This window comes from Carassius gibelio, chromosome A20, assembly GCF_023724105.1.
Source record: "Carassius gibelio isolate Cgi1373 ecotype wild population from Czech Republic chromosome A20, carGib1.2-hapl.c, whole genome shotgun sequence".
Taxonomy (NCBI): domain Eukaryota; kingdom Metazoa; phylum Chordata; class Actinopteri; order Cypriniformes; family Cyprinidae; genus Carassius; species Carassius gibelio.
The window spans coordinates 8,222,338-8,245,363 of NC_068390.1; the positions used below are offsets into that span (position 1 = coordinate 8,222,338).

Sequence of the window (23,026 nt, forward strand, 5' to 3'; positions counted from 1 at the left end):
TTCTATCAGTGAAGTTGTTCAGATGGCATAATAAAGGATGTAAAATATATTATTTGTTGTCTCATAATTAATTCCATTTCTATTTCTAGTCTAGTCATTCCAAAAGAGCATTTGTCAGAAGTGTGAGTAGATCCCGCACCTCCATTGGGGAATCAGAAAACTCAGCAACTGAGAGGGGTGAAAATTCTTGAGTTTGGCGCCTTGGAGCACTGTGCCTTTTTGACATATTCACCCAAATAACTGAAGTGCAATTCTCACAGTGAAGTTGGTCAGATGGAAAAAATAAAGGATCCAAATATATATATTTTTGATTGTCTCATAATTAGTTACAATTGTATTTCTAGTCTGCTCACTACAAAAGAGTCTTTGTCAGAAGTCCGATTTGAATCCAAGGCTACATTTGGAGGCTGGAAAGGACAGTTTTATCACTAGAGCTGGTTAGAAGCAAAGGAAAGTGTCCAAACTGTAGAATTAAATCTCTAAACGTTGATTGCAAGTCAGTTGACTTCAAAAGAACCATTGTCAGAAGTGAGATTTGAACGCACGCCTCCATTTGGAGACCAGAAACCTCAGCAACTGAGAAGGGGGATGTGTCTTGAGTCTGGCGCCTTAGACCACTCGGCCATTCTGACACATTCCGCAAATAGTTGAGGTGAAATTCTATCAGTGAAGTTCTTCAGATGTCATAATAAAGGATGTAAAATATATTATTTGTTTTCTCATAATTAATTCCATTTCTATTTCTAGTCTAGTCATTCCAAAAGAGCATTTGTCAGAAGTGTGAGTAGATCCCGCACCTCCATTGGGGAATCAGAAAACTCAGCAACTGAGAGGGGTGAAAATTCTTGAGTTTGGCGCCTTGGAGCACTGTGCCTTTTTGACATATTCACCCAAATAACTGAAGTGCAATTCTCACAGTGAAGTTGGTCAGATGGAAAAAATAAAGGATCCAAATATATATATTTTTGATTGTCTCATAATTAGTTACAATTGTATTTCTAGTCTGCTCACTACAAAAGAGTCTTTGTCAGAAGTCAGATTTGAACCCAAGGCTACATTTGGAGGCTGGAAAGGACAGTTTCATCACTAGAGTTGGTTAGAGGCTAAGTAAAGTGTCCAAACTGTAGAATTTACTCTCTAAACGTTGATTCCAAGTCAGCTGACTTCAAAAGATCCATTGTCAGAAGTGGGATTTGAACCCACGCCTCCATTTGGAGACCAGAAACCTCAGCAACTGAGAAGGGGGATGTGTCTTGAGTCTGGCGCCTTAGACCACTCGGCCATTCTGACATATTCTACAAGTAATTGAGATGCAATTCTATCAGTGAAGTTGTTCAGATGGCATAATAAAGGATGTAAAATATATTATTTGTTGTCTCATAATTAATTCCATTTCTATTTCTAGTCTAGTCATTCCAAAAGAGCATTTGTCAGAAGTGTGAGTAGATCCCGCACCTCCATTGGGGAATCAGAAAACTCAGCAACTGAGAGGGGTGAAAATTCTTGAGTTTGGCGCCTTGGAGCCCTGTGCCTTTTTGACATATTCACCCAAATAACTGAAGTGCAATTCTCACAGTGAAGTTGGTCAGATGGAAAAAATAAAGGATCCAAATATATATATTTTTGATTGTCTCCTAATTAGTTACAATTGTATTTCTAGTCTGCTCACTACAAAAGAGTCTTTGTCAGAAGTCCGATTTGAATCCAAGGCTACATTTGGAGGCTGGAAAGGACAGTTTTATCACTAGAGCTGGTTAGAAGCGAAGGAAAGTGTCCAAACTGTAGAATTAAATCTCTAAACGTTGATTGCAAGTCAGTTGACTTCAAAAGAACCATTGTCAGAAGTGGGATTTGAACCCACGCCTCCATTTGGAGACCAGAAACCTCAGCAACTGAGAAGGGGAATGTGTCTTGAGCCTGGCGCCTTAGACCACTCGGCCATTCTGACATATTCTGCAAATAGTTGAGGTGAAATTCTATCAGTGAAGTTCTTCAGATGTCATAATAAAGGATGTAAAATATATTATTTGTTGTCTCATAATTAATTCCATTTCTATTTCTAGTCTAGTCATTCCAAAAGAGCATTTGTCAGAAGTGTGAGTAGATCCCGCACCTCCATTGGGGAATCAGAAAACTCAGCAACTGAGAGGGGTGAAAATTCTTGAGTTTGGCGCCTTGGAGCACTGTGCCTTTTTGACATATTCACCCAAATAACTGAAGTGCAATTCTCACAGTGAAGTTGGTCAGATGGAAAAAATAAAGGATCCAAATATATATATTTTTGATTGTCTCATAATTAGTTACAATTGTATTTCTAGTCTGCTCACTAAAAAAGAGTCTTTGTCAGAAGTCAGATTTGAACCCAAGGCTACATTTGGAGGCTGGAAAGGACAGTTTCATCACTAGAGTTGGTTAGAGGCTAAGTAAAGTGTCCAAACTGTAGAATTTACTCTCTAAACGTTGATTCCAAGTCAGCTGACTTCAAAAGATCCATTGTCAGAAGTGGGATTTGAACCCACGCCTCCATTTGGAGACCAGAAACCTCAGCAACTGAGAAGGGGGATGTGTCTTGAGTCTGGCGCCTTAGACCACTCGGCCATTCTGACATATTCTACAAGTAATTGAGATGCAATTCTATCAGTGAAGTTGTTCAGATGGCATAATAAAGGATGTAAAATATATTATTTGTTGTCTCATAATTAATTCCATTTCTATTTCTAGTCTAGTCATTCCAAAAGAGCATTTGTCAGAAGTGTGAGTAGATCCCGCACCTCCATTGGGGAATCAGAAAACTCAGCAAGTGAGAGGGGTGAAAATTCTTGAGTTTGGCGCCTTGGAGCACTGTGCCTTTTTGACATATTCACCCAAATAACTGAAGTGCAATTCTCACAGTGAAGTTGGTCAGATGGAAAAAATAAAGGATCCAAATATATATATTTTTGATTGTCTCATAATTAGTTACAATTGTATTTCTAGTCTGCTCACTACAAAAGAGTCTTTGTCAGAAGTCCGATTTGAATCCAAGGCTACATTTGGAGGCTGGAAAGGACAGTTTTATCACTAGAGTTGGTTAGAAGCGAAGGAAAGTGTCCAAACTGTAGAATTAAATCTCTAAACGTTGATTGCAAGTCAGTTGACTTCAAAAGAACCATTGTCAGAAGTGGAATTTGAACCCACACCTCCATTTGGAGACCAGAAACCTCAGCAACTGAGAAGGGGGATGTGTCTTGAGTCTGGCGCCTTAGACCACTCGGCCATTCTGACATATTCCGCAAATAGTTGAGGTGAAATTCTATCAGTGAAGTTCTTCAGATGTCATAATAAAGGATGTAAAATATATTATTTGTTGTCTCATAATTAATTCCATTTCTATTTCTAGTCTAGTCATTCCAAAAGAGCATTTGTCAGAAGTGTGAGTAGATCCCGCACCTCCATTGGGGAATCAGAAAACTCAGCAACTGAGAGGGGTGAAAATTCTTGAGTTTGGCGCCTTGGAGCACTGTGCCTTTTTGACATATTCACCCAAATAACTGAAGTGCAATTCTCACAGTGAAGTTGGTCAGATGGAAAAAATAAAGGATCCAAATATATATATTTTTGATTGTCTCATAATTAGTTACAATTGTATTTCTAGTCTGCTCACTACAAAAGAGTCTTTGTCAGAAGTCCGATTTGAATCCAAGGCTACATTTGGAGGCTGGAAAGGACAGTTTTATCACTAGAGCTGGTTAGAAGCGAAGCAAAGTGTCCAAACTGTAGAATTTACTCTCTAAACGTTGATTCCAAGTCAGTTGACTTCAAAAGATCCATTGTCAGAAGTGGGATTTGAACCCACGCCTCCATTTGGAGACCAGAAACCTCAGCAACTGAGAAGGGGGATGTGTCTTGAGTCTGGCGCCTTAGACCACTCGGCCATTCTGACATATTCTGCAAGTAGTTGAGGTGCAATTCTATCAGTGAAGTTGTTCAGATGGCATAATAAAGGATGTAAAATATATTATTTGTTGTCTCATAATTAATTCCATTTCTATTTCTAGTCTAGTCATTCCAAAAGAGCATTTGTCAGAAGTGTGAGTAGATCCCGCACCTCCATTGGGGAATCAGAAAACTCAGCAACTGAGAGGGGTGAAAATTCTTGAGTTTGGCGCCTTGGAGCACTGTGCCTTTTTGACATATTCACCCAAATAACTGAAGTGCAATTCTCACAGTGAAGTTGGTCAGATGGAAAAAATAAAGGATCCAAATATATATATTTTTGATTGTCTCATAATTAGTTACAATTGTATTTCTAGTCTGCTCACTACAAAAGAGTCTTTGTCAGAAGTCCGATTTGAATCCAAGGCTACATTTGGAGGCTGGAAAGGACAGTTTTATCACTAGAGCTGGTTAGAAGCGAAGGAAAGTGTCCAAACTGTAGAATTAAATCTCTAAACGTTGATTGCAAGTCAGTTGACTTCAAAAGAACCATTGTCAGAAGTGGGATTTGAACCCACGCCTCCATTTGGAGACCAGAAACCTCAGCAACTGAGAAGGGGGATGTGTCTTGAGTCTGGCGCCTTAGACCACTCGGCCATTCTGACATATTCCGCAAAAAGTTGAGGTGAAATTCTATCAGTGAAGTTCTTCAGATGTCATAATAAAGGATGTAAAATATATTATTTGTTTTCTCATAATTAATTCCATTTCTATTTCTAGTCTAGTCATATTCCGCAAATAGTTGAGGTGAAATTCTATCAGTGAAGTTCTTCAGATGTCATAATAAAGGATGTAAAATATATTATTTGTTGTCTCATAATTAATTCCATTTCTATTTCTAGTCTAGTCATTCCAAAAGAACATTTGTCAGAAGTGTGAGTAGATCCCGCACCTCCATTGGGGAATCAGAAAACTCAGCAACTGAGAAGGGTGAAAATTCTTGAGTTTGGCGCCTTGGAGCACTGTGCCTTTTTGACATATTCACCCAAATAACTGAAGTGCAATTCTCACAGTGAAGTTGGTCAGATGGAAAAAATAAAGGATCCAAATATATATATTTTTGATTGTCTCATAATTAGTTACAATTATATTTCTAGTCTGCTCACTACAAAAGAGTCTTTGTCAGAAGTCCGATTTGAACCCAAGGCTACATTTGGAGGCTGGAAAGGACAGTTTTATCACTAGAGCTGGTTAGAAGCGAAGCAAAGTGTCCAAACTGTAGAATTTACTCTCTAAACGTTGATTCCAAGTCAGTTGACTTCAAAAGATCCATTGTCAGAAGTGGGATTTGAACCCACGCCTCCATTTGGAGACCAGAAACCTCAGCAACTGAGAAGGGGGATGTGTCTTGAGTCTGGCGCCTTAGACCACTCGGCCATTCTGACATATTCTGCAAGTAGTTGAGGTGCAATTCTATCAGTGAAGTTGTTCAGATGGCATAATAAAGGATGTAAAATATATTATTTGTTGTCTCATAATTAATTCCATTTCTATTTCTAGTCTAGTCATTCCAAAAGAGCATTTGTCAGAAGTGTGAGTAGATCCCGCACCTCCATTGGGGTATCAGAAAACTCAGCAACTGAGAGGGGTGAAAATTCTTGAGTTTGGCGCCTTGGAGCACTGTGCCTTTTTGACATATTCACCCAAATAACTGAAGTGCAATTCCCACAGTGAAGTTGGTCAGATGGAAAAAATAAAGGATCCAAATATATATATTTTTGATTGTCTCATAATTAGTTACAATTGTATTTCTAGTCTGCTCACTAAAAAAGAGTCTTTGTCAGAAGTCAGATTTGAACCCAAGGCTACATTTGGAGGCTGGAAAGGACAGTTTCATCACTAGAGTTGGTTAGAGGCTAAGTAAAGTGTCCAAACTGTAGAATTTACTCTCTAAACGTTGATTCCAAGTCAGCTGACTTCAAAAGATCCATTGTCAGAAGTGGGATTTGAACCCACGCCTCCATTTGGAGACCAGAAACCTCAGCAACTGAGAAGGGGGATGTGTCTTGAGTCTGGCGCCTTAGACCACTCGGCCATTCTGACATATTCTGCAAGTAGTTGAGGTGCAATTCTATCAGTGAAGTTGTTCAGATGGCATAATAAAGGATGTAAAATATATTATTTGTTGTCTCATAATTAATTCCATTTCTATTTCTAGTCTAGTCATTCCAAAAGAGCATTTGTCAGAAGTGTGAGTAGATCCCGCACCTCCATTGGGGTATCAGAAAACTCAGCAACTGAGAGGGGTGAAAATTCTTGAGTTTGGCGCCTTGGAGCACTGTGCCTTTTTGACATATTCACCCAAATAACTGAAGTGCAATTCCCACAGTGAAGTTGGTCAGATGGAAAAAATAAAGGATCCAAATATATATATTTTTGATTGTCTCATAATTAGTTACAATTGTATTTCTAGTCTGCTCACTAAAAAAGAGTCTTTGTCAGAAGTCAGATTTGAACCCAAGGCTACATTTGGAGGCTGGAAAGGACAGTTTCATCACTAGAGTTGGTTAGAGGCTAAGTAAAGTGTCCAAACTGTAGAATTTACTCTCTAAACGTTGATTCCAAGTCAGCTGACTTCAAAAGATCCATTGTCAGAAGTGGGATTTGAACCCACGCCTCCATTTGGAGACCAGAAACCTCAGCAACTGAGAAGGGGGATGTGTCTTGAGTCTGGCGCCTTAGACCACTCGGCCATTCTGACATATTCTTCAAGTAGTTGAGGTGCAATTCTATCAGTGAAGTTGTTCAGATGGCATAATAAAGGATGTAAAATATATTATTTGTTGTCTCATAATTAATTCCATTTCTATTTCTAGTCTAGTCATTCCAAAAGAGCATTTGTCAGAAGTGTGAGTAGATCCCGCACCTCCATTGGGGTATCAGAAAACTCAGCAACTGAGAGGGGTGAAAATTCTTGAGTTTGGCGCCTTGGAGCACTGCGCCTTTTTGACATATTCACCCAAATAACTGAAGTGCAATTCCCACAGTGAAGTTGGTCAGATGGAAAAAATAAAGGATCCAAATATATATATTTTTGATTGTCTCATAATTAGTTACAATTGTATTTCTAGTCTGCTCACTAAAAAAGAGTCTCTGTCAGAAGTCAGATTTGAACCCAAGGCTACATTTGGAGGCTGGAAAGGACAGTTTCATCACTAGAGTTGGTTAGAGGCTAAGTAAAGTGTCCAAACTGTAGAATTTACTCTCTAAACGTTGATTCCAAGTCAGCTGACTTCAAAAGATCCATTGTCAGAAGTGGGATTTGAACCCACGCCTCCATTTGGAGACCAGAAACCTCAGCAACTGAGAAGGGGGATGTGTCTTGAGTCTGGCGCCTTAGACCACTCGGCCATTCTGACATATTCTGCAAGTAGTTGAGGTGCAATTCTATCAGTGAAGTTGTTCAGATGGCATACTAAAGGATGTAAAATATATTATTTGTTGTCTCATAATTAATTCCATTTCTATTTCTAGTCTAGTCATTCCAAAAGAGCATTTGTCAGAAGTGTGAGTAGATCCCGCACCTCCATTGGGGTATCAGAAAACTCAGCAACTGAGAGGGGTGAAAATTCTTCAGTTTGGCGCCTTGGAGCACTGTGCCTTTTTGACATATTCACCCAAATAACTGAAGTGCAATTCCCACAGTGAAGTTGGTCAGATGGAAAAAATAAAGGATCCAAATATATATATTTTTGATTGTCTCATAATTAGTTACAATTGTATTTCTAGTCTGCTCACTAAAAAAGAGTCTTTGTCAGAAGTCAGATTTGAACCCAAGGCTACATTTGGAGGCTGGAAAGGACAGTTTCATCACTAGAGTTGGTTAGAGGCTAAGTAAAGTGTCCAAACTGTAGAATTTACTCTCTAAACGTTGATTCCAAGTCAGCTGACTTCAAAAGATCCATTGTCAGAAGTGGGATTTGAACCCACGCCTCCATTTGGAGACCAGAAACCTCAGCAACTGAGAAGGGGGATGTGTCTTGAGTCTGGCGCCTTAGACCAATCGGCCATTCTGACATATTCTGCAAGTAGTTGAGGTGCAATTCTATCAGTGAAGTTGTTCAGATGGCATAATAAAGGATGTAAAATATATTATTTGTTGTCTCATAATTAATTCCATTTCTATTTCTAGTCTAGTCATTCCAAAAGAGCATTTGTCAGAAGTGTGAGTAGATCCCGCACCTCCATTGGGGAATCAGAAAACTCAGCAACTGAGAGGGGTGAAAATTCTTGAGTTTGGCGCCTTGGAGCACTGTGCCTTTTTGACATATTCACCCAAATAACTGAAGTGCAATTCCCACAGTGAAGTTGGTCAGATGGAAAAAATAAAGGATCCAAATATATATATTTTTGATTGTCTCATAATTAGTTACAATTATATTTCTAGTCTGCTCACTACAAAAGAGTCTTTGTCAGAAGTCAGATTTGAACCCAAGGCTACATTTGGAGGCTGGAAAGGACAGTTTTATCACTAGAGCTGGTTAGAAGCGAAGCAAAGTGTCCAAACTGTAGAATTAAATCTCTAAACATTGATTGCAAGTCAGTTGACTTCAAAAGAACCACTGTCAGAAGTGGGATTTGAACCCACGCCTCCATTTGGAGACCAGAAACCTCAGCAACTGAGAAGGGGGATGTGTCTTGAGTCTGGCGCCTTAGACCACTCGGCGATTCTGACACATTCAGCAAGTAGTTGAGGTGCAATTCTATCAGTGAAGTTGTTCAGATGGCATAATAAAGGATGTAAAATATATTATTTGTTGTCTCATAATTAATTCCATTTCTATTTCTAGTCTAGTCATTCCAAAAGAGCATTTGTCAGAAGTGTGAGTAGATCCCGCACCTCCATTGGGGAATCAGAAAACTCAGCAAGTGAGAGGGGTGAAAATTCTTGAGTTTGGCGCCTTGGAGCACTGTGCCTTTTTGACATATTCACCCAAATAACTGAAGTGCAATTCTCACAGTGAAGTTGGTCAGATGGAAAAAATAAAGGATCCAAATATATATATTTTTGATTGTCTCATAATTAGTTAAAATTGTATTTCTAGTCTGCTCACTACAAAAGAGTCTTTGTCAGAAGTCCGATTTGAATCCAAGGCTACATTTGGAGGCTGGAAAGGACAGTTTTATCACTAGAGCTGGTTAGAAGCAAAGGAAAGTGTCCAAACTGTAGAATTAAATCTCTAAACGTTGATTGCAAGTCAGTTGACTTCAAAAGAACCATTGTCAGAAGTGGGATTTGAACCCACGCCTCCATTTGGAGACCAGAAACCTCAGCAACTGAGAAGGGGGATGTGTCTTGAGTCTGGCGCCTTAGACCACTCGGCCATTCTGACATATTCTGCAAGTAGTTGAGGTGCAATTCTATCAGTGAAGTTGTTCAGATGGCATAATAAAGGATGTAAAATATATTATTTGTTGTCTCATAATTAATTCCATTTCTATTTCTAGTCTAGTCATTCCAAAAGAGCATTTGTCAGAAGTGTGAGTAGATCCCGCACCTCCATTGGGGAATCAGAAAACTCAGCAACTGAGAGGGGTGAAAATTCTTGAGTTTGGCGCCTTGGAGCACTGTGCCTTTTTGACATATTCACCCAAATAACTGAAGTGCAATTCCCACAGTGAAGTTGGTCAGATGGAAAAAATAAAGGATCCAAATATATATATTTTTGATTGTCTCATAATTAGTTACAATTATATTTCTAGTCTGCTCACTACAAAAGAGTCTTTGTCAGAAGTCCGATTTGAACCCAAGGCTACATTTGGAGGCTGGAAAGGACAGTTTTATCACTAGAGCTGGTTAGAAGCGAAGCAAAGTGTCCAAACTGTAGAATTTACTCTCTAAACGTTGATTCCAAGTCAGTTGACTTCAAAAGATCCATTGTCAGAAGTGGGATTTGAACCCACGCCTCCATTTGGAGACCAGAAACCTCAGCAACTGAGAAGGGGGATGTGTCTTGAGTCTGGCGCCTTAGACCACTCGGCCATTCTGACATATTCTGCAAGTAGTTGAGGTGCAATTCTATCAGTGAAGTTGTTCAGATGGCATAATAAAGGATGTAAAATATATTATTTGTTGTCTCATAATTAATTCCATTTCTATTTCTAGTCTAGTCATTCCAAAAGAGCATTTGTCAGAAGTGTGAGTAGATCCCGCACCTCCATTGGGGTATCAGAAAACTCAGCAACTGAGAGGGGTGAAAATTCTTGAGTTTGGCGCCTTGGAGCACTGTGCCTTTTTGACATATTCACCCAAATAACTGAAGTGCAATTCCCACAGTGAAGTTGGTCAGATGGAAAAAATAAAGGATCCAAATATATATATTTTTGATTGTCTCATAATTAGTTACAATTGTATTTTCTAGTCTGCTCACTAAAAAAGAGTCTTTGTCAGAAGTCAGATTTGAACCCAAGGCTACATTTGGAGGCTGGAAAGGACAGTTTCATCACTAGAGTTGGTTAGAGGCTAAGTAAAGTGTCCAAACTGTAGAATTTACTCTCTAAACGTTGATTCCAAGTCAGCTGACTTCAAAAGATCCATTGTCAGAAGAGGGATTTGAACCCACGCCTCCATTTGGAGACCAGAAACCTCAGCAACTGAGAAGGGGGATGTGTCTTGAGTCTGGCGCCTTAGACCACTCGGCCATTCTGACATATTCTGCAAGTAGTTGAGGTGCAATTCTATCAGTGAAGTTGTTCAGATGGCATAATAAAGGATGTAAAATATATTATTTGTTGTCTCATAATTAATTCCATTTCTATTTCTAGTCTAGTCATTCCAAAAGAGCATTTGTCAGAAGTGTGAGTAGATCCCGCACCTCCATTGGGGTATCAGAAAACTCAGCAACTGAGAGGGGTGAAAATTCTTGAGTTTGGCGCCTTGGAGCACTGTGCCTTTTTGACATATTCACCCAAATAACTGAAGTGCAATTCCCACAGTGAAGTTGGTCAGATGGAAAAAATAAAGGATCCAAATATATATATTTTTGATTGTCTCATAATTAGTTACAATTGTATTTCTAGTCTGCTCACTAAAAAAGAGTCTTTGTCAGAAGTCAGATTTGAACCCAAGGCTACATTTGGAGGCTGGAAAGGACAGTTTCATCACTAGAGTTGGTTAGAGGCTAAGTAAAGTGTCCAAACTGTAGAATTTACTCTCTAAACGTTGATTCCAAGTCAGCTGACTTCAAAAGATCCATTGTCAGAAGTGGGATTTGAACCCACGCCTCCATTTGGAGACCAGAAACCTCAACAACTGAGAAGGGGGATGTGTCTTGAGTCTGGCGCCTTAGACCACTCGGCCATTCTGACATATTCTGCAAGTAGTTGAGGTGCAATTCTATCAGTGAAGTTGTTCAGATGGCATAATAAAGGATGTAAAATATATTATTTGTTGTCTCATAATTAATTCCATTTCTATTTCTAGTCTAGTCATTCCAAAAGAGCATTTGTCAGAAGTGTGAGTAGATCCCGCACCTCCATTGGGGTATCAGAAAACTCAGCAACTGAGAGGGGTGAAAATTCTTGAGTTTGGCGCCTTGGAGCACTGCGCCTTTTTGACATATTCACCCAAATAACTGAAGTGCAATTCCCACAGTGAAGTTGGTCAGATGGAAAAAATAAAGGATCCAAATATATATATTTTTGATTGTCTCATAATTAGTTACAATTGTATTTCTAGTCTGCTCACTAAAAAAGAGTCTTTGTCAGAAGTCAGATTTGAACCCAAGGCTACATTTGGAGGCTGGAAAGGACAGTTTCATCACTAGAGTTGGTTAGAGGCTAAGTAAAGTGTCCAAACTGTAGAATTTACTCTCTAAACGTTGATTCCAAGTCAGCTGACTTCAAAAGATCCATTGTCAGAAGTGGGATTTGAACCCACGCCTCCATTTGGAGACCAGAAACCTCAGCAACTGAGAAGGGGGATGTGTCTTGAGTCTGGCGCCTTAGACCACTCGGCCATTCTGACATATTCTGCAAGTAGTTGAGGTGCAATTCTATCAGTGAAGTTGTTCAGATGGCATAATAAAGGATGTAAAATATATTATTTGTTGTCTCATAATTAATTCCATTTCTATTTCTAGTCTAGTCATTCCAAAAGAGCATTTGTCAGAAGTGTGAGTAGATCCCGCACCTCCATTGGGGTATCAGAAAACTCAGCAACTGAGAGGGGTGAAAATTCTTCAGTTTGGCGCCTTGGAGCACTGTGCCTTTTTGACATATTCACCCAAATAACTGAAGTGCAATTCCCACAGTGAAGTTGGTCAGATGGAAAAAATAAAGGATCCAAATATATATATTTTTGATTGTCTCATAATTAGTTACAATTGTATTTCTAGTCTGCTCACTAAAAAAGAGTCTTTGTCAGAAGTCAGATTTGAACCCAAGGCTACATTTGGAGGCTGGAAAGGACAGTTTCATCACTAGAGTTGGTTAGAGGCTAAGTAAAGTGTCCAAACTGTAGAATTTACTCTCTAAACGTTGATTCCAAGTCAGCTGACTTCAAAAGATCCATTGTCAGAAGTGGGATTTGAACCCACGCCTCCATTTGGAGACCAGAAACCTCAGCAACTGAGAAGGGGGATGTGTCTTGAGTCTGGCGCCTTAGACCACTCGGCCATTCTGACATATTCTGCAAGTAGTTGAGGTGCAATTCTATCAGTGAAGTTGTTCAGATGGCATAATAAAGGATGTAAAATATATTATTTGTTGTCTCATAATTAATTCCATTTCTATTTCTAGTCTAGTCATTCCAAAAGAGCATTTGTCAGAAGTGTGAGTAGATCCCGCACCTCCATTGGGGAATCAGAAAACTCAGCAACTGAGAGGGGTGAAAATTCTTGAGTTTGGCGCCTTGGAGCACTGTGCCTTTTTGACATATTCACCCAAATAACTGAAGTGCAATTCCCACAGTGAAGTTGGTCAGATGGAAAAAATAAAGGATCCAAATATATATATTTTTGATTGTCTCATAATTAGTTACAATTATATTTCTAGTCTGCTCACTACAAAAGAGTCTTTGTCAGAAGTCAGATTTGAACCCAAGGCTACATTTGGAGGCTGGAAAGGACAGTTTTATCACTAGAGCTGGTTAGAAGCGAAGCAAAGTGTCCAAACTGTAGAATTAAATCTCTAAACATTGATTGCAAGTCAGTTGACTTCAAAAGAACCACTGTCAGAAGTGGGATTTGAACCCACGCCTCCATTTGGAGACCAGAAACCTCAGCAACTGAGAAGGGGGATGTGTCTTGAGTCTGGCGCCTTAGACCACTCGGCGATTCTGACACATTCAGCAAGTAGTTGAGGTGCAATTCTATCAGTGAAGTTGTTCAGATGGCATAATAAAGGATGTAAAATATATTATTTGTTGTCTCATAATTAATTCCATTTCTATTTCTAGTCTAGTCATTCCAAAAGAGCATTTGTCAGAAGTGTGAGTAGATCCCGCACCTCCATTGGGGAATCAGAAAACTCAGCAAGTGAGAGGGGTGAAAATTCTTGAGTTTGGCGCCTTGGAGCACTGTGCCTTTTTGACATATTCACCCAAATAACTGAAGTGCAATTCTCACAGTGAAGTTGGTCAGATGGAAAAAATAAAGGATCCAAATATATATATTTTTGATTGTCTCATAATTAGTTAAAATTGTATTTCTAGTCTGCTCACTACAAAAGAGTCTTTGTCAGAAGTCCGATTTGAATCCAAGGCTACATTTGGAGGCTGGAAAGGACAGTTTTATCACTAGAGCTGGTTAGAAGCAAAGGAAAGTGTCCAAACTGTAGAATTAAATCTCTAAACGTTGATTGCAAGTCAGTTGACTTCAAAAGAACCATTGTCAGAAGTGGGATTTGAACCCACGCCTCCATTTGGAGACCAGAAACCTCAGCAACTGAGAAGGGGGATGTGTCTTGAGTCTGGCGCCTTAGACCACTCGGCCATTCTGACATATTACGCAAATAGTTGAGGTGAAATTCTATCAGTGAAGTTCTTCAGATGTCATAATAAAGGATGTAAAATATATTATTTGTTTTCTCATAATTAATTCCATTTCTATTTCTAGTCTAGTCATATTCCGCAAATAGTTGAGGTGAAATTCTATCAGTGAAGTTCTTCAGATGTCATAATAAAGGATGTAAAATATATTATTTGTTGTCTCATAATTAATTCCATTTCTATTTCTAGTCTAGTCATTCCAAAAGAGCATTTGTCAGAAGTGTGAGTAGATCCCGCACCTCCATTGGGGAATCAGAAAACTCAGCAACTGAGAAGGGTGAAAATTCTTGAGTTTGGCGCCTTGGAGCACTGTGCCTTTTTGACATATTCACCCAAATAACTGAAGTGCAATTCTCACAGTGAAGTTGGTCAGATGGAAAAAATAAAGGATCCAAATATATATATTTTTGATTGTCTCATAATTAGTTACAATTATATTTCTAGTCTGCTCACTACAAAAGAGTCTTTGTCAGAAGTCCGATTTGAACCCAAGGCTACATTTGGAGGCTGGAAAGGACAGTTTTATCACTAGAGCTGGTTAGAAGCGAAGCAAAGTGTCCAAACTGTAGAATTTACTCTCTAAACGTTGATTCCAAGTCAGTTGACTTCAAAAGATACATTGTCAGAAGTGGGATTTGAACCCACGCCTCCATTTGGAGACCAGAAACCTCAGCAACTGAGAAGGGGGATGTGTCTTGAGTCTGGCGCCTTAGACCACTCGGCCATTCTGACATATTCTGCAAGTAGTTGAGGTGCAATTCTATCAGTGAAGTTGTTCAGATGGCATAATAAAGGATGTAAAATATATTATTTGTTGTCTCATAATTAATTCCATTTCTATTTCTAGTCTAGTCATTCCAAAAGAGCATTTGTCAGAAGTGTGAGTAGATCCCGCACCTCCATTGGGGTATCAGAAAACTCAGCAACTGAGAGGGGTGAAAATTCTTGAGTTTGGCGCCTTGGAGCACTGTGCCTTTTTGACATATTCACCCAAATAACTGAAGTGCAATTCCCACAGTGAAGTTGGTCAGATGGAAAAAATAAAGGATCCAAATATATATATTTTTGATTGTCTCATAATTAGTTACAATTGTATTTCTAGTCTGCTCACTAAAAAAGAGTCTTTGTCAGAAGTCAGATTTGAACCCAAGGCTACATTTGGAGGCTGGAAAGGACAGTTTCATCACTAGAGTTGGTTAGAGGCTAAGTAAAGTGTCCAAACTGTAGAATTTACTCTCTAAACGTTGATTCCAAGTCAGCTGACTTCAAAAGATCCATTGTCAGAAGTGGGATTTGAACCCACGCCTCCATTTGGAGACCAGAAACCTCAGCAACTGAGAAGGGGGATGTGTCTTGAGTCTGGCGCCTTAGACCACTCGGCCATTCTGACATATTCTGCAAGTAGTTGAGGTGCAATTCTATCAGTGAAGTTGTTCAGATGGCATAATAAAGGATGTAAAATATATTATTTGTTGTCTCATAATTAATTCCATTTCTATTTCTAGTCTAGTCATTCCAAAAGAGCATTTGTCAGAAGTGTGAGTAGATCCCGCACCTCCATTGGGGTATCAGAAAACTCAGCAACTGAGAGGGGTGAAAATTCTTGAGTTTGGCGCCTTGGAGCACTGTGCCTTTTTGACATATTCACCCAAATAACTGAAGTGCAATTCCCACAGTGAAGTTGGTCAGATGGAAAAAATAAAGGATCCCAATATATATATTTTTGATTGTCTCATAATTAGTTACAATTGTATTTCTAGTCTGCTCAATAAAAAAGAGTCTTTGTCAGAAGTCAGATTTGAACCCAAGGCTACATTTGGAGGCTGGAAAGGACAGTTTCATCACTAGAGTTGGTTAGAGGCTAAGTAAAGTGTCCAAACTGTAGAATTTACTCTCTAAACGTTGATTCCAAGTCAGCTGACTTCAAAAGATCCATTGTCAGAAGTGGGATTTGAACCCACGCCTCCATTTGGAGACCAGAAACCTCAGCAACTGAGAAGGGGGATGTGTCTTGAGTCTGGCGCCTTAGACCACTCGGCCATTCTGACATATTCTACAAGTAATTGAGATGCAATTCTATCAGTGAAGTTGTTCAGATGGCATAATAAAGGATGTAAAATATATTATTTGTTGTCTCATAATTAATTCCATTTCTATTTCTATTCTAGTCATTCCAAAAGAGCATTTGTCAGAAGTGTGAGTAGATCCAGCACCTCCATTGGGGAATCAGAAAACTCAGCAACTGAGAGGGGTGAAAATTCTTGAGTTTGGCGCCTTGGAGCACTGTGCCTTTTTGACATATTCACCCAAATAACTGAAGTGCAATTCTCACAGTGAAGTTGGTCAGATGGAAAAAATAAAGGATCCAAATATATATATTTTTGATTGTCTCATAATTAGTTACAATTATATTTCTAGTCTGCTCACTACAAAAGAGTCTTTGTCAGAAGTCCGATTTGAACCCAAGGCTACATTTGGAGGCTGGAAAGGACAGTTTTATCACTAGAGCTGGTTAGAAGCGAAGTAAAGTGTCCAAACTGTAGAATTTACTCTCTAAACGTTGATTCCAAGTCAGTTGACTTCAAAAGATCCATTGTCAGAAGTGGGATTTGAACCCACGCCTCCATTTGGAGACCAGAAACCTCAGCAACTGAGAAGGGGGATGTGTCTTGAGTCTGGCGCCTTAGACCACTCGGCCATTCTGACATATTCCGCAAATAGTTGAGGTGAAATTCTATCAGTGAAGTTCTTCAGATGTCATAATAAAGGATGTAAAATATATTATTTGTTGTCTCATAATTAATTCCATTTCTATTTCTAGTCTAGTCATTCCAAAAGAGCATTTGTCAGAAGTGTGAGTAGATCCCGCACCTCCATTGGGGAATCAGAAAACTCAGCAACTGAGAGGGGTGAAAATTCTTGAGTTTGGCGCCTTGGAGCACTGTGCCTTTTTGACATATTCACCCAAATAACTGAAGTGCAATTCTCACAGTGAAGTTGGTCAGATGGAAAAAATAAAGGATCCAAATATATATATTTTTGATTGTCTCATAATTAGTTACAATTGTATTTCTAGTCTGCTCACTACAAAAGAGTCTTTGTCAGAAGTCCGATTTGAATCCAAGGCTACATTTGGAGGCTGGAAAGGACAGTTTTATCACTAGAGCTGGTTAGAAGCGAAGCAAAGTGTCCAAACTGTAGAATTTACTCTCTAAACGTTGATTCCAAGTCAGTTGACTTCAAAAGATCCATTGTCAGAAGTGGGATTTGAACCCACGCCTCCATTTGGAGACCAGAAACCTCAGCAACTGAGAAGGGGGATGTGTCTTGAGTCTGGCGCCTTAGACCACTCGGCCATTCTGACATATTCTGCAAGTAGTTGAGGTGCAATTCTATCAGTGAAGTTGTTCAGATGGCATAATAAAGGATGTAAAATATATTATTTGTTGTCTCATAATTAATTCCATTTCTATTTCTAGTCTAGTCATTCCAAAAGAGCATTTGTCAGAAGTGTGAGTAGATCCCGCACCTCCATTGGGGAATCAGAAAACTCAGCAACTGAGAGGGGTGAAAATTCTTGAGTTTGGCGCCTTGGAGCACTGTGCCTTTTTGACATATTCACCCAAATAACTGAAGTGCAATTCTCACAGTGAAGTTGGTCAGATGGAAAAAATAAAGGATCCAAATATATATATTTTTGATTGTCTCATAATTAGTTACAATTGTATTTCTAGTCTGCTCACTACAAAAGAGTCTTTGTCAGAAGTCCGATTTGAATCCAAGGCTACATTTGGAGGCTGGAAAGGACAGTTTTATCACTAGAGCTGGTTAGAAGCGAAGGAAAGTGTCCAAACTGTAGAATTAAATCTCTAAACGTTGATTGCAAGTCAGTTGACTTCAAAAGAACCATTGTCAGAAGTGGGATTTGAACCCACGCCTCCATTTGGAGACCAGAAACCTCAGCAACTGAGAAGGGGGATGTGTCTTGAGTCTGGCGCCTTAGACCACTCGGCCATTCTGACATATTCCGCAAATAGTTGAGGTGAAATTCTATCAGTGAAGTTCTTCAGATGTCATAATAAAGGATGTAAAATATATTATTTGTTTTCTCATAATTAATTCCATTTCTATTTCTAGTCTAGTCATATTCCGCAAATAGTTGAGGTGAAATTCTATCAGTGAAGTTCTTCAGATGTCATAATAAAGGATGTAAAATATATTATTTGTTGTCTCATAATTAATTCCATTTCTATTTCTAGTCTAGTCATTCCAAAAGAACATTTGTCAGAAGTGTGAGTAGATCCCGCACCTCCATTGGGGAATCAGAAAACTCAGCAACTGAGAAGGGTGAAAATTCTTGAGTTTGGCGCCTTGGAGCACTGTGCCTTTTTGACATATTCACCCAAATAACTGAAGTGCAATTCTCACAGTGAAGTTGGTCAGATGGAAAAAATAAAGGATCCAAATATATATATTTTTGATTGTCTCATAATTAGTTACAATTATATTTCTAGTCTGCTCACTACAAAAGAGTCTTTGTCAGAAGTCCGATTTGAACCCAAGGCTACATTTGGAGGCTGGAAAGGACAGTTTTATCACTAGAGCTGGTTAGAAGCGAAGCAAAGTGTCCAAACTGTAGAATTTACTCTCTAAACGTTGATTCCAAGTCAGTTGACTTCAAAAGATCCATTGTCAGAAGTGGGATTTGAACCCACGCCTCCATTTGGAGACCAGAAACCTCAGCAACTGAGAAGGGGGATGTGTCTTGAGTCTGGCGCCTTAGACCACTCGGCCATTCTGACATATTCTGCAAGTAGTTGAGGTGCAATTCTATCAGTGAAGTTGTTCAGATGGCATAATAAAGGATGTAAAATATATTATTTGTTGTCTCATAATTAATTCCATTTCTATTTCTAGTCTAGTCATTCCAAAAGAGCATTTGTCAGAAGTGTGAGTAGATCCCGCACCTCCATTGGGGTATCAGAAAACTCAGCAACTGAGAGGGGTGAAAATTCTTGAGTTTGGCGCCTTGGAGCACTGTGCCTTTTTGACATATTCACCCAAATAACTGAAGTGCAATTCCCACAGTGAAGTTGGTCAGATGGAAAAAATAAAGGATCCAAATATATATATTTTTGATTGTCTCATAATTAGTTACAATTGTATTTCTAGTCTGCTCACTAAAAAAGAGTCTTTGTCAGAAGTCAGATTTGAACCCAAGGCTACATTTGGAGGCTGGAAAGGACAGTTTCATCACTAGAGTTGGTTAGAGGCTAAGTAAAGTGTCCAAACTGTAGAATTTACTCTCTAAACGTTGATTCCAAGTCAGCTGACTTCAAAAGATCCATTGTCAGAAGTGGGATTTGAACCCACGCCTCCATTTGGAGACCAGAAACCTCAGCAACTGAGAAGGGGGATGTGTCTTGAGTCTGGCGCCTTAGACCACTCGGCCATTCTGACATATTCTGCAAGTAGTTGAGGTGCAATTCTATCAGTGAAGTTGTTCAGATGGCATAATAAAGGATGTAAAATATATTATTTGTTGTCTCATAATTAATTCCATTTCTATTTCTAGTCTAGTCATTCCAAAAGAGCATTTGTCAGAAGTGTGAGTAGATCCCGCACCTCCATTGGGGTATCAGAAAACTCAGCAACTGAGAGGGGTGAAAATTCTTGAGTTTGGCGCCTTGGAGCACTGTGCCTTTTTGACATATTCACCCAAATAACTGAAGTGCAATTCCCACAGTGAAGTTGGTCAGATGGAAAAAATAAAGGATCCAAATATATATATTTTTGATTGTCTCATAATTAGTTACAATTGTATTTCTAGTCTGCTCACTAAAAAAGAGTCTTTGTCAGAAGTCAGATTTGAACCCAAGGCTACATTTGGAGGCTGGAAAGGACAGTTTCATCACTAGAGTTGGTTAGAGGCTAAGTAAAGTGTCCAAACTGTAGAATTTACTCTCTAAACGTTGATTCCAAGTCAGCTGACTTCAAAAGATCCATTGTCAGAAGTGGGATTTGAACCCACGCCTCCATTTGGAGACCAGAAACCTCAGCAACTGAGAAGGGGGATGTGTCTTGAGTCTGGCGCCTTAGACCACTCGGCCATTCTGACATATTCTGCAAGTAGTTGAGGTGCAATTCTATCAGTGAAGTTGTTCAGATGGCATAATAAAGGATGTAAAATATATTATTTGTTGTCTCATAATTAATTCCATTTCTATTTCTAGTCTAGTCATTCCAAAAGAGCATTTGTCAGAAGTGTGAGTAGATCCCGCACCTCCATTGGGGTATCAGAAAACTCAGCAACTGAGAGGGGTGAAAATTCTTGAGTTTGGCGCCTTGGAGCACTGCGCCTTTTTGACATATTCACCCAAATAACTGAAGTGCAATTCCCACAGTGAAGTTGGTCAGATGGAAAAAATAAAGGATCCAAATATATATATTTTTGATTGTCTCATAATTAGTTACAATTGTATTTCTAGTCTGCTCACTAAAAAAGAGTCTTTGTCAGAAGTCAGTTTGAACCCAAGGCTACATTTGGAGGCTGGAAAGGACAGTTTCATCACTAGAGTTGGTTAGAGGCTAAGTAAAGTGTCCAAACTGTAGAATTTACTCTCTAAACGTTGATTCCAAGTCAGCTGACTTCAAAAGATCCATTGTCAGAAGTGGGATTTGAACCCACGCCTCCATTTGGAGACCAGAAACCTCAGCAACTGAGAAGGGGGATGTGTCTTGAGTCTGGCGCCTTAGACCACTCGGCCATTCTGACATATTCTGCAAGTAGTTGAGGTGCAATTCTATCAGTGAAGTTGTTCAGATGGCATAATAAAGGATGTAAAATATATTATTTGTTGTCTCATAATTAATTCCATTTCTATTTCTAGTCTAGTCATTCCAAAAGAGCATTTGTCAGAAGTGTGAGTAGATCCCGCACCTCCATTGGGGTATCAGAAAACTCAGCAACTGAGAGGGGTGAAAATTCTTCAGTTTGGCGCCTTGGAGCACTGTGCCTTTTTGACATATTCACCCAAATAACTGAAGTGCAATTCCCACAGTGAAGTTGGTCAGATGGAAAAAATAAAGGATCCAAATATATATATTTTTGATTGTCTCATAATTAGTTACAATTGTATTTCTAGTCTGCTCACTAAAAAAGAGTCTTTGTCAGAAGTCAGATTTGAACCCAAGGCTACATTTGGAGGCTGGAAAGGACAGTTTCATCACTAGAGTTGGTTAGAGGCTAAGTAAAGTGTCCAAACTGTAGAATTTACTCTCTAAACGTTGATTCCAAGTCAGCTGACTTCAAAAGATCCATTGTCAGAAGTGGGATTTGAACCCACGCCTCCATTTGGAGACCAGAAACCTCAGCAACTGAGAAGGGGGATGTGTCTTGAGTCTGGCGCCTTAGACCACTCGGCCATTCTGACATATTCTGCAAGTAGTTGAGGTGCAATTCTATCAGTGAAGTTGTTCAGATGGCATAATAAAGGATGTAAAATATATTATTTGTTGTCTCATAATTAATTCCATTTCTATTTCTAGTCTAGTCATTCCAAAAGAGCATTTGTCAGAAGTGTGAGTAGATCCCGCACCTCCATTGGGGAATCAGAAAACTCAGCAACTGAGAGGGGTGAAAATTCTTGAGTTTGGCGCCTTGGAGCACTGTGCCTTTTTGACATATTCACCCAAATAACTGAAGTGCAATTCCCACAGTGAAGTTGGTCAGATGGAAAAAATAAAGGATCCAAATATATATATTTTTGATTGTCTCATAATTAGTTACAATTATATTTCTAGTCTGCTCACTACAAAAGAGTCTTTGTCAGAAGTCAGATTTGAACCCAAGGCTACATTTGGAGGCTGGAAAGGACAGTTTTATCACTAGAGCTGGTTAGAAGCGAAGCAAAGTGTCCAAACTGTAGAATTAAATCTCTAAACATTGATTGCAAGTCAGTTGACTTCAAAAGAACCACTGTCAGAAGTGGGATTTGAACCCACGCCTCCATTTGGAGACCAGAAACCTCAGCAACTGAGAAGGGGGATGTGTCTTGAGTCTGGCGCCTTAGACCACTCGGCGATTCTGACACATTCAGCAAGTAGTTGAGGTGCAATTCTATCAGTGAAGTTGTTCAGATGGCATAATAAAGGATGTAAAATATGTTATTTGTTGTCTCATAATTAATTCCATTTCTATTTCTAGTCTAGTCATTCCAAAAGAGCATTTGTCAGAAGTGTGAGTAGATCCCGCACCTCCATTGGGGAATCAGAAAACTCAGCAAGTGAGAGGGGTGAAAATTCTTGAGTTTGGCGCCTTGGAGCACTGTGCCTTTTTGACATATTCACCCAAATAACTGAAGTGCAATTCTCACAGTGAAGTTGGTCAGATGGAAAAAATAAAGGATCCAAATATATATATTTTTGATTGTCTCATAATTAGTTAAAATTGTATTTCTAGTCTGCTCACTACAAAAGAGTCTTTGTCAGAAGTCCGATTTGAATCCAAGGCTACATTTGGAGGCTGGAAAGGACAGTTTTATCACTAGAGCTGGTTAGAAGCAAAGGAAAGTGTCCAAACTGTAGAATTAAATCTCTAAACGTTGATTGCAAGTCAGTTGACTTCAAAAGAACCATTGTCAGAAGTGGGATTTGAACCCACGCCTCCATTTGGAGACCAGAAACCTCAGCAACTGAGAAGGGGGATGTGTCTTGAGTCTGGCGCCTTAGACCACTCGGCCATTCTGACATATTCCGCAAATAGTTGAGGTGAAATTCTATCAGTGAAGTTCTTCAGATGTCATAATAAAGGATGTAAAATATATTATTTGTTTTCTCATAATTAATTCCATTTCTATTTCTAGTCTAGTCATATTCCGCAAATAGTTGAGGTGAAATTCTATCAGTGAAGTTCTTCAGATGTCATAATAAAGGATGTAAAATATATTATTTGTTGTCTCATAATTAATTCCATTTCTATTTCTAGTCTAGTCATTCCAAAAGAACATTTGTCAGAAGTGTGAGTAGATCCCGCACCTCCATTGGGGAATCAGAAAACTCAGC

General features: G+C 39.1%; 34 non-coding genes across 34 annotated transcripts; all 34 read right to left on the minus strand.

Annotated features, from left to right (window-relative positions):
- Positions 1-520: 520 nt before the first annotated feature.
- Positions 521-632, minus strand: trnal-caa (transfer RNA leucine (anticodon CAA)). The gene is made up of 2 exons: positions 595-632; positions 521-566 (listed from the first exon to the last, which is right to left on the minus strand). It is a non-coding gene; the product is annotated as a tRNA-Leu (tRNA).
- Positions 633-1,178: 546 nt separating this feature from the next.
- On the minus strand, positions 1,179-1,290 carry trnal-caa (transfer RNA leucine (anticodon CAA)). Its single transcript has 2 exons — positions 1,253-1,290; positions 1,179-1,224 (listed from the first exon to the last, which is right to left on the minus strand). It is a non-coding gene; the product is annotated as a tRNA-Leu (tRNA).
- Positions 1,291-1,836: 546 nt separating this feature from the next.
- On the minus strand, positions 1,837-1,948 carry trnal-caa (transfer RNA leucine (anticodon CAA)). Its single transcript has 2 exons — positions 1,911-1,948; positions 1,837-1,882 (listed from the first exon to the last, which is right to left on the minus strand). It is a non-coding gene; the product is annotated as a tRNA-Leu (tRNA).
- A 546-nt stretch (positions 1,949-2,494) lies between these two features.
- On the minus strand, positions 2,495-2,606 carry trnal-caa (transfer RNA leucine (anticodon CAA)). The gene is made up of 2 exons: positions 2,569-2,606; positions 2,495-2,540 (listed from the first exon to the last, which is right to left on the minus strand). It is a non-coding gene; the product is annotated as a tRNA-Leu (tRNA).
- Positions 2,607-3,152: 546 nt separating this feature from the next.
- On the minus strand, positions 3,153-3,264 carry trnal-caa (transfer RNA leucine (anticodon CAA)). Its single transcript has 2 exons — positions 3,227-3,264; positions 3,153-3,198 (listed from the first exon to the last, which is right to left on the minus strand). It is a non-coding gene; the product is annotated as a tRNA-Leu (tRNA).
- A 546-nt stretch (positions 3,265-3,810) lies between these two features.
- Positions 3,811-3,922, minus strand: trnal-caa (transfer RNA leucine (anticodon CAA)). The gene is made up of 2 exons: positions 3,885-3,922; positions 3,811-3,856 (listed from the first exon to the last, which is right to left on the minus strand). It is a non-coding gene; the product is annotated as a tRNA-Leu (tRNA).
- Positions 3,923-4,468: 546 nt separating this feature from the next.
- Positions 4,469-4,580, minus strand: trnal-caa (transfer RNA leucine (anticodon CAA)). Its single transcript has 2 exons — positions 4,543-4,580; positions 4,469-4,514 (listed from the first exon to the last, which is right to left on the minus strand). It is a non-coding gene; the product is annotated as a tRNA-Leu (tRNA).
- Positions 4,581-5,248: 668 nt separating this feature from the next.
- Positions 5,249-5,360, minus strand: trnal-caa (transfer RNA leucine (anticodon CAA)). The gene is made up of 2 exons: positions 5,323-5,360; positions 5,249-5,294 (listed from the first exon to the last, which is right to left on the minus strand). It is a non-coding gene; the product is annotated as a tRNA-Leu (tRNA).
- Positions 5,361-5,906: 546 nt separating this feature from the next.
- Positions 5,907-6,018, minus strand: trnal-caa (transfer RNA leucine (anticodon CAA)). The gene is made up of 2 exons: positions 5,981-6,018; positions 5,907-5,952 (listed from the first exon to the last, which is right to left on the minus strand). It is a non-coding gene; the product is annotated as a tRNA-Leu (tRNA).
- Positions 6,019-6,564: 546 nt separating this feature from the next.
- On the minus strand, positions 6,565-6,676 carry trnal-caa (transfer RNA leucine (anticodon CAA)). Its single transcript has 2 exons — positions 6,639-6,676; positions 6,565-6,610 (listed from the first exon to the last, which is right to left on the minus strand). It is a non-coding gene; the product is annotated as a tRNA-Leu (tRNA).
- A 546-nt stretch (positions 6,677-7,222) lies between these two features.
- Positions 7,223-7,334, minus strand: trnal-caa (transfer RNA leucine (anticodon CAA)). The gene is made up of 2 exons: positions 7,297-7,334; positions 7,223-7,268 (listed from the first exon to the last, which is right to left on the minus strand). It is a non-coding gene; the product is annotated as a tRNA-Leu (tRNA).
- A 546-nt stretch (positions 7,335-7,880) lies between these two features.
- Positions 7,881-7,992, minus strand: trnal-caa (transfer RNA leucine (anticodon CAA)). Its single transcript has 2 exons — positions 7,955-7,992; positions 7,881-7,926 (listed from the first exon to the last, which is right to left on the minus strand). It is a non-coding gene; the product is annotated as a tRNA-Leu (tRNA).
- A 546-nt stretch (positions 7,993-8,538) lies between these two features.
- trnal-caa (transfer RNA leucine (anticodon CAA)) lies at positions 8,539-8,650 on the minus strand. The gene is made up of 2 exons: positions 8,613-8,650; positions 8,539-8,584 (listed from the first exon to the last, which is right to left on the minus strand). It is a non-coding gene; the product is annotated as a tRNA-Leu (tRNA).
- Positions 8,651-9,196: 546 nt separating this feature from the next.
- Positions 9,197-9,308, minus strand: trnal-caa (transfer RNA leucine (anticodon CAA)). The gene is made up of 2 exons: positions 9,271-9,308; positions 9,197-9,242 (listed from the first exon to the last, which is right to left on the minus strand). It is a non-coding gene; the product is annotated as a tRNA-Leu (tRNA).
- Positions 9,309-9,854: 546 nt separating this feature from the next.
- On the minus strand, positions 9,855-9,966 carry trnal-caa (transfer RNA leucine (anticodon CAA)). Its single transcript has 2 exons — positions 9,929-9,966; positions 9,855-9,900 (listed from the first exon to the last, which is right to left on the minus strand). It is a non-coding gene; the product is annotated as a tRNA-Leu (tRNA).
- A 547-nt stretch (positions 9,967-10,513) lies between these two features.
- Positions 10,514-10,625, minus strand: trnal-caa (transfer RNA leucine (anticodon CAA)). Its single transcript has 2 exons — positions 10,588-10,625; positions 10,514-10,559 (listed from the first exon to the last, which is right to left on the minus strand). It is a non-coding gene; the product is annotated as a tRNA-Leu (tRNA).
- Positions 10,626-11,171: 546 nt separating this feature from the next.
- Positions 11,172-11,283, minus strand: trnal-caa (transfer RNA leucine (anticodon CAA)). Its single transcript has 2 exons — positions 11,246-11,283; positions 11,172-11,217 (listed from the first exon to the last, which is right to left on the minus strand). It is a non-coding gene; the product is annotated as a tRNA-Leu (tRNA).
- Positions 11,284-11,829: 546 nt separating this feature from the next.
- On the minus strand, positions 11,830-11,941 carry trnal-caa (transfer RNA leucine (anticodon CAA)). The gene is made up of 2 exons: positions 11,904-11,941; positions 11,830-11,875 (listed from the first exon to the last, which is right to left on the minus strand). It is a non-coding gene; the product is annotated as a tRNA-Leu (tRNA).
- Positions 11,942-12,487: 546 nt separating this feature from the next.
- Positions 12,488-12,599, minus strand: trnal-caa (transfer RNA leucine (anticodon CAA)). Its single transcript has 2 exons — positions 12,562-12,599; positions 12,488-12,533 (listed from the first exon to the last, which is right to left on the minus strand). It is a non-coding gene; the product is annotated as a tRNA-Leu (tRNA).
- Positions 12,600-13,145: 546 nt separating this feature from the next.
- On the minus strand, positions 13,146-13,257 carry trnal-caa (transfer RNA leucine (anticodon CAA)). Its single transcript has 2 exons — positions 13,220-13,257; positions 13,146-13,191 (listed from the first exon to the last, which is right to left on the minus strand). It is a non-coding gene; the product is annotated as a tRNA-Leu (tRNA).
- Positions 13,258-13,803: 546 nt separating this feature from the next.
- On the minus strand, positions 13,804-13,915 carry trnal-caa (transfer RNA leucine (anticodon CAA)). Its single transcript has 2 exons — positions 13,878-13,915; positions 13,804-13,849 (listed from the first exon to the last, which is right to left on the minus strand). It is a non-coding gene; the product is annotated as a tRNA-Leu (tRNA).
- A 668-nt stretch (positions 13,916-14,583) lies between these two features.
- Positions 14,584-14,695, minus strand: trnal-caa (transfer RNA leucine (anticodon CAA)). Its single transcript has 2 exons — positions 14,658-14,695; positions 14,584-14,629 (listed from the first exon to the last, which is right to left on the minus strand). It is a non-coding gene; the product is annotated as a tRNA-Leu (tRNA).
- Positions 14,696-15,241: 546 nt separating this feature from the next.
- On the minus strand, positions 15,242-15,353 carry trnal-caa (transfer RNA leucine (anticodon CAA)). The gene is made up of 2 exons: positions 15,316-15,353; positions 15,242-15,287 (listed from the first exon to the last, which is right to left on the minus strand). It is a non-coding gene; the product is annotated as a tRNA-Leu (tRNA).
- Positions 15,354-15,899: 546 nt separating this feature from the next.
- trnal-caa (transfer RNA leucine (anticodon CAA)) lies at positions 15,900-16,011 on the minus strand. Its single transcript has 2 exons — positions 15,974-16,011; positions 15,900-15,945 (listed from the first exon to the last, which is right to left on the minus strand). It is a non-coding gene; the product is annotated as a tRNA-Leu (tRNA).
- A 546-nt stretch (positions 16,012-16,557) lies between these two features.
- Positions 16,558-16,669, minus strand: trnal-caa (transfer RNA leucine (anticodon CAA)). Its single transcript has 2 exons — positions 16,632-16,669; positions 16,558-16,603 (listed from the first exon to the last, which is right to left on the minus strand). It is a non-coding gene; the product is annotated as a tRNA-Leu (tRNA).
- A 546-nt stretch (positions 16,670-17,215) lies between these two features.
- Positions 17,216-17,327, minus strand: trnal-caa (transfer RNA leucine (anticodon CAA)). The gene is made up of 2 exons: positions 17,290-17,327; positions 17,216-17,261 (listed from the first exon to the last, which is right to left on the minus strand). It is a non-coding gene; the product is annotated as a tRNA-Leu (tRNA).
- Positions 17,328-17,873: 546 nt separating this feature from the next.
- Positions 17,874-17,985, minus strand: trnal-caa (transfer RNA leucine (anticodon CAA)). Its single transcript has 2 exons — positions 17,948-17,985; positions 17,874-17,919 (listed from the first exon to the last, which is right to left on the minus strand). It is a non-coding gene; the product is annotated as a tRNA-Leu (tRNA).
- Positions 17,986-18,653: 668 nt separating this feature from the next.
- On the minus strand, positions 18,654-18,765 carry trnal-caa (transfer RNA leucine (anticodon CAA)). The gene is made up of 2 exons: positions 18,728-18,765; positions 18,654-18,699 (listed from the first exon to the last, which is right to left on the minus strand). It is a non-coding gene; the product is annotated as a tRNA-Leu (tRNA).
- A 546-nt stretch (positions 18,766-19,311) lies between these two features.
- trnal-caa (transfer RNA leucine (anticodon CAA)) lies at positions 19,312-19,423 on the minus strand. Its single transcript has 2 exons — positions 19,386-19,423; positions 19,312-19,357 (listed from the first exon to the last, which is right to left on the minus strand). It is a non-coding gene; the product is annotated as a tRNA-Leu (tRNA).
- A 546-nt stretch (positions 19,424-19,969) lies between these two features.
- On the minus strand, positions 19,970-20,081 carry trnal-caa (transfer RNA leucine (anticodon CAA)). Its single transcript has 2 exons — positions 20,044-20,081; positions 19,970-20,015 (listed from the first exon to the last, which is right to left on the minus strand). It is a non-coding gene; the product is annotated as a tRNA-Leu (tRNA).
- Positions 20,082-20,626: 545 nt separating this feature from the next.
- Positions 20,627-20,738, minus strand: trnal-caa (transfer RNA leucine (anticodon CAA)). The gene is made up of 2 exons: positions 20,701-20,738; positions 20,627-20,672 (listed from the first exon to the last, which is right to left on the minus strand). It is a non-coding gene; the product is annotated as a tRNA-Leu (tRNA).
- A 546-nt stretch (positions 20,739-21,284) lies between these two features.
- Positions 21,285-21,396, minus strand: trnal-caa (transfer RNA leucine (anticodon CAA)). Its single transcript has 2 exons — positions 21,359-21,396; positions 21,285-21,330 (listed from the first exon to the last, which is right to left on the minus strand). It is a non-coding gene; the product is annotated as a tRNA-Leu (tRNA).
- Positions 21,397-21,942: 546 nt separating this feature from the next.
- On the minus strand, positions 21,943-22,054 carry trnal-caa (transfer RNA leucine (anticodon CAA)). The gene is made up of 2 exons: positions 22,017-22,054; positions 21,943-21,988 (listed from the first exon to the last, which is right to left on the minus strand). It is a non-coding gene; the product is annotated as a tRNA-Leu (tRNA).
- A 546-nt stretch (positions 22,055-22,600) lies between these two features.
- Positions 22,601-22,712, minus strand: trnal-caa (transfer RNA leucine (anticodon CAA)). Its single transcript has 2 exons — positions 22,675-22,712; positions 22,601-22,646 (listed from the first exon to the last, which is right to left on the minus strand). It is a non-coding gene; the product is annotated as a tRNA-Leu (tRNA).
- Between the last annotated feature and the right edge of the window lie 314 nt (positions 22,713-23,026).